General features: G+C 47.6%; 1 pseudogene; it reads right to left on the reverse strand.

Moving 5' to 3' along the window:
- Nucleotides 1-4,513: 4,513 nt before the first annotated feature.
- LOC104869308 lies at nt 4,514-5,299 on the reverse strand (annotated as a pseudogene).
- Nucleotides 5,300-11,059: the final 5,760 nt, after the last annotated feature.

Here is an 11,059-nt window from a genome sequence, read left to right on the forward strand (position 1 = left end):
CAGACCGGCTACGACGTAATTGCTAATGACAGCAGCACACGGCATGGCAGCAGAGGCATCCAATTCTAATTGTATATGAGAATTAGTGCACAGATATATAATTCCAACAGCACACGCTGTCATTTTCATGCCTGTGCAACTTAGACTTTCACCCCCAAAGTTATTTCAAATCTGTCTTGAGAGAATGTTTAATACAGGCCCTGCAAATGGCACATCTGTGGACTTCTCCAGAGGTGGCATTTGTCAAGCTGCCATCAGAGAGGTAATCTGTAATTTGCTGGGGTTCATTATTGCAGATATCAGCAATCAATATATTTTTTCCCCTTGAAAAGGACTTCGGTTGGTTCTTAGGAGCACACAGAACACTTTGTTTCATCCTGGGTGTCCACCGTGTGGGCTGTGGGGACAAGGGACAGTCAGTATTCTTGGAGGGCTGTGGGTGGGTGGGGGAGGGACAGAGAGACGGGAGAGAGACACAGGAGATAGAGGTGGAAATACACAGAGTTGAGAGGGACAGAGATGGGGGGAGAGAGAGAGAGAGAGAGAGCGCAGGATGAGAGGAAGAGAGGGAGGAAGGTTCAGAGCAACACACAGAGAGAGCGGAGGAGAGCAATGAGCACTCCTCACGTCCTCATGGGCAGGTGGGGGGACCTTGGGTGCCAGTGGTCCCCACGGTGGGGCATTCAGTCGGGGGTGAAGCTGCAGAGGGTGCCCTGGCTGCCGACATGTTGGGGATGACCGAGACAGATGTGCTGCCTGTGGGGACACAGGGGCATGCCTGTGTGCCTGGGGGAATCCACAGGTGGCCCCAAAGTGCCAGCACCCAGCCATTACAGAGCGGCCCCGTCAGCCTGGGCTCTGGGAGGTGCAAGGGCTGCAGAATGGGGTCAGACCAGAGGTGCTCAGAGGACATGGCAGGAGGACACTGGACCTGGAGCCAGTGGTGGAGCCCAGAGTGGGGAGTCAGCTCCTCTGTGGCTGCTCTGGCTTCCCAGCCTTGTGGCTGGTGGCTGGCGGCTGGCTGCTGCTGGAAGTTCTGGGCTGAGGGCTCACGTTGTGTAGTTGAGGCAAACTCCCCATACTGTTCCACTGTGGAGGACAAGAAGACCCCACGGATGAGTGCAACAGACTCCCGAGTACCTGCGGTCCACAGAGCCGCCAAGGGACCCTCTCCGGGGACAGATTTGAGCTTTGTTTTCATCTTGGCTTGACATATGACTTCCCATGGGGCAAGGAGCCTGGGAGATGCTGCAAGTCTCCAGGCACAGAGCAGGGAGGACGCCAACCTGGTCCCAGTCCCCAGAGCCACTCTCACCGTGTGCATGTCAAGGCCACCCTGTCCCATCACCTAGGCTCCACCTTCACGGCCCCAGCCTCCTACTGCCTCAGACTATGGAAATGGCCCTGATGAACATTCTTGCACCCAGCACAGGGTTCTGAGAGGCCACATGGGCTGCCTAGGTGGGCAGGGATCTCCCTGTCCCCCAACTCGATACTCAGGGGACTGGGGCAGGCCTGGTACAGCCTCAATGTCCCCACTGAGTGCTGTTTGCATCCTGAGCCATGCGGGGAAAGAGCTGGAGACACAGGGACCTGGCCAGCGCCACCCACTCCACACCCTGTCCCCTGAAAACCCGAGCCAGTCTGGATTGTCCTCACCAAGCTTGGTATTTTCAGACGCTGGGCAGTTTTGCACAATGTTTTTAATCTGCATTCACCCATATATGCATGTTTCTACTCCTCATCCATGTACAAATCTTATACTCATTTTTACCTTGAGCGGTTTACCTGTTTCTTATTGATTTGTAGAGTTATTTATTCATTCTGGACACTAATCCGCAGCTGAATGTGTTGCAAACATCTCCTTCCAGCTGGTGGCCTCTGTGCCCCATTTATTTTTGCTGCCTGATGAATTTCAATGCTGCAGTTTGTCAGTCTTTTCCTTCAATGTTTGCGCTTCTGTGGTTTTGTTTAGAAAATTATTCCTTAGTCCATGGTTATAGGTCTGCTCTCCTAGGTTGACTTTTAAGTCTTTACAAATGTTTGTATTACCATTTAGGCCTTAGTCCACATGGAACTGATTTTTATGTATAGAGCAAAGGAAGAATCCATTCTCTTTCTTTCCTTTGGCGTCAAGCAATTTTCCCTCTCAGTTACTGAGTGAGCTCTTTCTTCTTTAATCTGCTGTACCTGTGTCTATGAAGAGCTGTACTGATACGTACACATGCATATTATACACCTGTTATCCCCTACAAACGTGCATGAGTGCACACACATACATCTCCATGTGCGCACTGGTATTGTGGGTTCTCCCTGCACTCCCCATAGCGTGGATACTGAGCTCTAATCACCAGAGTGCCCGCTGTTCCCTGGGGAGGGAGGCTGTGCTCGGCACAAATCCACCTCCTGTGAGGTCCCTTTTTCCATAGTTCTGGCTTCTCAGGATCCCTTACTTTCCTAAAAGATGTACCGAAAAGATCTTTGAGTATATCACACCCAGCATTTAGAGGTGGATTATATTAGGTACTTATCTGCCACAGTGCTAGATACACAAGCCCTGTGCTATTGACAAACGCCATAAATAAGTCACCTTGTTCACAGCCAATGGTTAAACTTCCTACAATGTTCACCAATTTACTCATCCTGTCTTGAAATATGACTTCCCACAGGGCAAGGAGCCTGGGAGATGCTGCCCAGTCTCCAGGCACAGAGCAGAAAGGACGCCAGCCTGGTCCCCTGAGTCCCCAGAGCCACTCTCACCATGCGCATGTGAAGGCCACACTTCATGTCCCCAGCCTCCGACTTTCCTTCATTCTAAAAAACATCTTGGTATGTTCTCTCAGTGATGGTAAACTGGGTCTTAGCCTGATTCGGTTTTCTCTTGCTCCTGGACGTCTTAGTTGGGTATAAAAATTTTGACTGATTGATGATTGCTTTCTAGCTGCACATGGAAAATATACTCTCACTGGTCTTAGAGCTCACTGTCATTGGTAAAAATCGAATTATCTTTACTTAATTTTAAAAAGTGACACATAACACTACATATTCATGCAGTGTGCTATTTGAAATATACATAAAATATAATGGTAGATCAGGGTACCTGACATATTTGTCACCTTGAATGTTTACTGTTTAATTTTTTTGTGTGTGTGCTGGGGACATCTGAGGGCCCATCTTTCTCACTTTCTTTGGGAGCTGACACTTTTACTCCGGTCTAGTATAATATGTGTGATGTCTCTGATGGTCCATAGTTTCATTTCAATACAATCAAGGTATGTATTTGCTTTAATTTATTTTACTAGTAGAAAATATTTTCATCAAGCCTGAAATCCTCTTGCCCAAACACTGCCGCTCCATTTTCTCTCTTACAGATGAATGCTGAATGTATTCCTTCAACTTGCCCTTCTTATTTCTCCTGTCCTTATGAGAAAATGGCTTCCTTGGGTCCACTTTATATTCACTAATCTTCTTTAGCTGCATTTCATTGGCCATTTAACCTGTCAATTTGGTTCTCTCATTCAATGACTATATTTTTACCTCTAGAAATTCTGCTTCTCTTTCATCATTTACAATCTTCCTGCTTGTTCATCTTGTTCTATTCTTGACTGTTTCTGTTTCTTAAAGCATCTTCTAGATTGTTCGGTCATCCCTTGTCCCTGGGGTGCACAGTCTACCATTTCCTCCACCACTTCTTAGGTGGCCTGATGTGACTCTCACCTGGCTGGTTTGCATCATTCATAGTAAGCTCACTTGGCAGGTTTCTGCTTGGCAGCCTCTGGTGCCCTTACTGAGGATCTCTCCCCACCAGATGTGGGGCCCGCTAGGTCCAGATGCCTTTGAATTTTAACTTTTAACTGGGCCTTTCCATGGACAAGGGGAACAGCCCCATGTTTGCACCATGTGTGACCTCTGCAAAGACCGAGCCCCATCTGCCTGTATGCTACACCCAGCACCTTGTTTCCAGGATGGGAAGCGGCTGGCCACCTCGCCCAACAGGCTGGACAGTGACATTCTAGCCCTTTCCACAGGGTATCCCCATGAGTATCCCCAACCTTCATGTCTGTCCTATGGCCATATGTGGCATTTTTCAGGGAGAAGCAAAAGGACAGGAGGGGCCTAAGGTGACTCATAGGCCCAAGATGGGAACCTCTGAGTGGCACAGAGGAAGGTACAGCTTCCAAGGGCCTCTGGTCTGCTCTGAGCCTCACAGGCCTTATGCAAATGTGAGAGCCAGACGTGGAGATGGACATGTGACTTTCCTGGTGTCAAGAGAGCCTCACGGGTGGAAGTGGAAGGCCAAGTGTCTCCCTGTGGAGGAAGAGATTTTTCAGTAAGTCTGTGAAGCACATGGCCCACTACAGAATTATTAGTGGGTCATAAATTATCCATCATTTCTTCTGGTATAACCACTCTCCAATCACGTTCTTATAGTCTTCACAACCTTTGCTATCTGGAAAGTGTCTTTTATCCAGTTTGCTACGTTGTTCTTCAGTGGGATTAGTAGGCACATGCTTTAATATATGGGCTTTCCACGAAAACACAGTTCCTTCCAATCACCCATCATCTTAAGTGGAATCAGATTATCGGTCAACATTAGACCGCCTGCCACTTTAGTGGACAAATCAAGTATGTGATCCAAAATTTCTCCGCATATTTTATGATGCTTTCTATAACGAACCTTAGCTCTTTCCACAGCAATCCGTTCATGAACTTCTTTCTCTCTGAGGATTTGTTCTTCAATATCAATCTTGGCTTGTTTTGCCAAAGCATCCTGGAAATCTTTAAGTCATCTTTCCTCATCTTGTTTTGTTCGGAAAATTCTGTTTTGCCATAAAACCTCCTTTTCATGCCGAATGCGCATGAGCTGCACAGCACTCCTGGGCTCCTGTTGGGGCTGTTGCATGAGCCTGTGTATCAGCTGCTCTTCACCGTCAGCCTCTTCCTGTGCTTTGTGTGCGATGAACCGGTCCATTTACAACCTCTGCTGTCTTTTCTCCCTTTGCTCTCCTGTAAAAGCATCTTCTTCTAGGTGCTTCTGGATTTTTATTTTTAACGTAGTCATCATCTGAGTAAGTGTTTAACGACTTGGGAGTTGTATGGTCTGCTGTATCTAAACCAGTCTCTCTTTTGCTCGGAGGTCCTTTTTCACTAATGCTTCAAACTGCATGATCTCATTCACTACCTCCTGCTGCTTTTTCATCATTTTTTGGGCCTCAAGGGCTTTCAGAGTGCGACTGGATGAAGGTTTAGGAATCTGTACCATAGCTGCTTGGATTTTGGTGGTGATTTCATTTGTCATCTTCTGTTGAAGTGTTGCTCTGGGAAAGCTTCACTTTTCGTGTTTTGCTTGTGATGTGCACGATGGAATATTACCCAGCCATACCATGGAATGGAACTTTGATACATCACCAAGGACAGGCTTTAAAAATATGCTTAACGAAATAAACTAGACAGAAGGACAAATATTTGTCTAATTCCACTTATCTTAGATATATGGCTTACTCAAGTTTATAGAGAAGACAGGATAGAAGCTGAGGGTGACTCAAGGTGGGGAGAAGGGGAGAGTTATTATTTAATGTGTACAGTTTGTTGGGGCTTATGAAAACATTTTAGGTACAGACAGTGTCAATGAATGGGTGAAACGGAGAGTTCTACATTAGGTGTATTTACTGCAATTAAAGAGTTGGCTTAAAGGGAAGACAAAAGGCAGGGAAGTGAAAACAAGCAGTCCGCTGAAGAGGATTCTAAGCTCCACAGGGACTGTTCTCTCAGAAACCTGGCGGTGCGGGGAGGTGCACTCCACGTGACGCTGGGTCATCTGGGGCATAGCTGTCTTTCAGACTGCTAGAAATGTACTCAGTTCAGGTTGTCTCTACACAGGATGGACAGTCGTGGTCCAAGACAACTTTCTGACACCGTGACTTCGAGCCCGAGGCCATTTCAGAGATAACACCAAGAACAATAACTAGAGTGGACGGTCAACTTCGCCGGCTTTGGGATTCACCCTGGGGATTAGTGGAACACACTTCTAGGAGTGTCTGTGTGTGTCACGGAGGCGTTTCGGGGTTTGCGTCGGGTCCCTGGTCCCTTCCTCTCTGGTGCTGTTCCTGCCCTGCTTCCTGGCTGCCATGAACTAAGCGCTGCTCCACCAGGCCTCTCCACTGTGCTGCTTCTGCCTTGGAGTCGGCTGACCACAGACTGAAACTGTGAGCCAAACTAAACTTTTCTTTCTTTACATTGTGTTAAGTGTTGTTGCTCTGCGTGGGATAAGCTGATATGAAACTTGAGAAACTGCCGGGAACAGCTCTGTCAGGAGGTTTTGCCGCGAGAAAATGGAGTCTCAAATTCTCACTGTCCGCTGGAGGTCAAATGTCATTTGTATCTGTGCTCTGATATTTCCCGACCTCTTCAGAGCCTCCTCCACTTTGTTACTCTAATGTAAACTTTCACTGATCGAGATGCATTAAATACAACAGTTCTGAAAGTCACAACTGTGAACAACCCAATCAAGGGACAGACACTGTCAGACAAGTCAGTGGACACACGACCCAGTCGTGGGTGATCTACAAGACACAAACTTCCAGTACAGGCTTGCACATGGGCCAAAGACGCAGGATAGAGAAATATATACAACAGAAACCCTAAACAAATAAAGTGGAGTGGATGTGTTAGCACCCAACAAACAGTGTTCAGAACCAAAGAAATTATAAGAAAGAAAGAGCGATGTTATGACAAAGTTCAATTCATGGAAGACATAATAACCCTAAAGGTGTATGCAAGTAACTACCGAGTTTCAAGACACATGAAAACAACAAGCAGAGATTAAGCAAGAAACAGACACATCCACATTTGTGTGCGGAGGCCTTGGTATCCCCAGTAGTTGCTGGAATTGGTAGAAAGCCTGCAAGGGCATAAACTAATGGGGCATTGTCACCAACCAGCCGGACCAGCCAGGTTTGCATGAGAAATTCACCATAATAGATCAGTTCTGGGAACATGACCAACCTCAACGCCTGTAAAAGATCTGAAATAAAGCAGTACTTCTGAGCATACAAAATCAAACAGGAAGACAACAGAAAGACAAAAGGGGAAAACTTCAAACACTGGGATGCTAACAAGACACATCGAAATAATCCATGGGTCAAAGAGGACGTCTCAAAGAAAAACGTCCTTTAAGCTGAACTGTTGTTAAATTAGTGCTTGGAGGGAAGTTTATTTCATGACTACTTATATAAGGAGAGATGACTAGAAATCAGTCATCTAAGCCTCCAACTGAAAAAGCTAGCGTAATTCTTTAGAAGAGGATAAACTCGGCAGAAAGAGAGAAAACCAAAGAGAAGAAATTGGTGGAAAATGGGAAGACGATGGAAGGAAAGAATGACACTCAAAACGATTTCTTTTAAAAGATAAATAAAATTGCTAAAGTTTTATCAAGACTGACAAAGGTTAAAAAAAGAAAAGAAAAAGAAAGATGCAAATTACAAATATCAGGGGTGGAGAAGCAGACAACACCACAGAGCCTTCGGAGGTCAGAAAGATGACAGGGAACAGTCGACCACTCAGAAAATACCGCCAACCCCTCGGGGACATTGTTAAGGACAGCACCATCCCAGGGTAAAAGAGACAGTGTGAGCTACCAAACCTCACTCGAGATGCCACAGACGACCGCAAGAGCTCTGACTTCTAGAGACACCAAGTCTGCTGTTAGAACCCTCCTGAGAGAGGCCACCAGGCCCAGATGTCCTCACTGGGAAACTCTACCAAATCTTTAAAGAAGAAATAACACCACTGTGACAATAACACAATTTCTTTAAGAGAACAGAAAAGGAATTCATTTAATACCGCCAGCATTACCTCGATACCAAATCCAGATGAAAAATTAAACTGCTTATTAATATTTCTCATGAATGTAAAAATCCACAACAAAATATTAGCAAACTGTATCCAGCAGTAAATAAATAAATATATATGTATATATATATTTATCATAAGAATGCTTTTATCATAACAATGCTTGATCAGTATTAAAAAATCAGTCTATGTATTTTTCTTTGGTTTTTTTTTGAGACAGGGTCTCACTATGTAGTTGAGACTGCTCTGGAACTCACTATGTAGCCCAAGCGATCCTCCTGCCTCAGCCTCCTGAGTGCTGGGATTACAGGAGTGCGCCACCACGCCCAGCTCACCCTGTAATTTTCTAGAGAGGAAAAAACACATGATAGTATCATTTGATATACATAAAGTATTACTCTTAAATAATAAACATTCTAGAAGAGAAGCCTCAGTGGATCAGGAAAACCACAAAACCCTTCAGCTGACCTCACAAAGACTGTTGTTGTACAAGATCAGGGTCAAGACTGGGATGCCTACACTCAGGCTTCCATGCAGCACCCGCCCAAAGTCTATAGCTGATCCCACAAAACACATGTAACCCACACTGCACGACAGAGGTCTACGCGTCTAGTCCCAGCCTAGTGAGATGTCCACATGAGAAACCCCAAGGACCCGGTGGGACAGTGTCACACACGAGTGTCAGCTCGGTTCCATATGCTAGCGATGAGCAAGTGAAAACAAAAATAAAAGCAAAGCCATTTGCAACGCTCCAGAAGTATTTAGGTGTAAACGCTCAGGAAGCACGCTTGCGCTGAAAACCACGAAAAACAGGCGAAGTAAATGACAGCTCTGAGTGACCAGGAAGCCAGAGCCAGCTCACATAAACAACACCTGGGTACAGCGAGGATGCCAATTCTCCACCAAGTCACCCTTGGGGTCTACACAGCGCTGGCCACAGTCTATATCAGGGTTGGTGGACACAGGGCCCGCTGCCTCTTACCCGTGCTTAGTTCTGTGGCCTCAGTTACCTGTAGCCAGCTACAGCCCAGAACACTAGGGGAAAAACTGCAGAGGCGAAGTCCTAGGTGTGTGCTTGGCTGTGTAGTGTGATGTCCCACCCTGTCCCACCTGGGATGTGAACGTCCTGTCATCCAGCCCATCCGCACTGTGTGTGCTACCAATCCCTGTCACCCTGTAGGACTCTCGGTGATCAGATAAACTCTGGAGCTATCACAGTGTCTGTGTCATTTAACGGTGGCCCCAGTTTAACTAAAAATGGACCACAGATTTAAGTACAAAATCATGCAATTTGTAGAAATGACTTAGGAGAACAATCCTTGGGATTTGGGTTAGACAGAGAATTCTTAGGACTAGTCTTCAACGGAAAAAAAAAAATCCATAAATAGACCTCATCAAAAGTAAAACCTTTTATTCTATGAAAGACACTGTGAAGAGCATGAAAAACAAACTACACATTGGAAGAAAAAGCTAGCCATCTGTGGCTCTAACAAAGGACCGCACAGACCTTGGGTAAGTAACTCTCTAAACAACGTTAAAAAACAAGCAATGCAACTAGAAAATGGAAGGGATATGTAAAGACATTGCTCAGAAGTGGGTACACAGATGGCACACAGGCACATGAAAAGGTGTTCAGCATCATTCACCACGGGGAGGTGAAATTAGATCTGCATCGAGGCCCTGCACACAACCATCAGAATGGCTAAGGTAAAATCAGAGTGGTAACACCGAATGCTGGAGAGGATGCGGTGAAACAGGTCCCACAGCATTGCTGGTGGAGCTGTGACACTGCCTGAGCCTCCCCGGGAAAGGGCACGTGGGGCTTTACAAAACTAAACAGCAACTCTCCTAGAACTCGGGAAATGTGCCCGTGAGCATTTACCCCAGAGAAAGGAAGGCTTACGTGCACACAAAGCTTTACACAAATGCTCCTAGCAGCTGTACCTAGGATGGCCCCGAACTGGGAACGCCCCAAATGCCCTTCCCTGGGCCGATGGGTGAAAGCAGTCTGCAGTCCCCCACCCAGCACCCAGTGCCTACACCCTGCCATGGGCCGCAGCTCACTACCGGTGCAGGCAGGCAACGTTCAGAAGGGCCTCAGGGCACTGGGGAGATGACCGTCTCGAGAGGTGATTCAACGCATAATGCTGCCCACTAGTGTGGTTGAAAGGACAAAACCACGGAAACATAAACTGGCTGACGCCGAGGTGCGGTTATCTTCTATCTATAAACAAAGGGCAGCATGGGGTCCTGGCCGCATGACCGCAGGCATGGATACCCAGCCTGGCCATGTGACAAGGATGCCACACTAGCGTCGCGCACAGTGCTCCCGCTGGGGAAATGGTGAAGGAGCTGGAATCTCTGTTATTTCTCACAACTGTCTATGGCTCTCCAACCACCTCAGAACAAAAAGCAGCTTTTGGTGAGAGTCACTAACCATTGCCAAGGAGCATCCAGCGCCGGTCTTGCACGACTTGTTCAGAAACAGAGACCTCAGCTCTCCGGCTCATTCCAGTGGTCAGCGTGGCCAGGAGTAGAAGACAAGCGGATCAGACTAATGAAAGAATATAAATTTACGGACCATTTCATGGACCAACCAGAGAGCAGAAATCCTAAATATAAATTCAAATCCAACAGACGACACAAAACAGGTCAGACCAGAGCTGGGTTTATGGGGAACACATCCTGCAGGGATCCACGCAGCTCCCACAGACACAGCAACCTCAGTTGCCTCGGCACCACAGCCACGTTTGGGGAGCGTCCTGCAAACCCGTGGCGCTCTTTCTCCCCTCCGCTATGGACTCCTAGGCCTGCTCAGAAGTGGCCTGCGTGTCTGTCCCCTGGGGGTGGGAGAAGCTGGCTTCCGGCTCTGTGGTGACGCGCGAACCTGTGAGTGCCTTGGTGCAGTCCCCTCGGCACCTCTCTTCGCCTGGAGGCCCTCAGACCACTTCGCGGTGCCCCTCTGCCTTCCAAGGCTCTGGGGACGCAAAGGGATTGATCCAGGCCAGGGAGACGCGGGGGCCGAAGACATCCCCGGCCACGGGCGGGCCGCTCCCCCTGCAGCCGCTCGATTCGCGTGGTGTCCGTGCAGATGACGCGCACCTGCAGGCAGAACATCAGGCCAGCCAGGAGGAAGCCCTGGAGGGCCACGACGAAGAGGAGGAGGCGCGCGCCTCCGGGCGCCACGGTGCTGCGCAGACTCCAGGCA

This window comes from Fukomys damarensis, unplaced genomic scaffold (genome assembly GCF_012274545.1).
Source record: "Fukomys damarensis isolate Sample0158 unplaced genomic scaffold, DMR_v1.0_HiC HiC_scaffold_19, whole genome shotgun sequence".
In the NCBI taxonomy this organism is placed as follows: domain Eukaryota; kingdom Metazoa; phylum Chordata; class Mammalia; order Rodentia; family Bathyergidae; genus Fukomys; species Fukomys damarensis.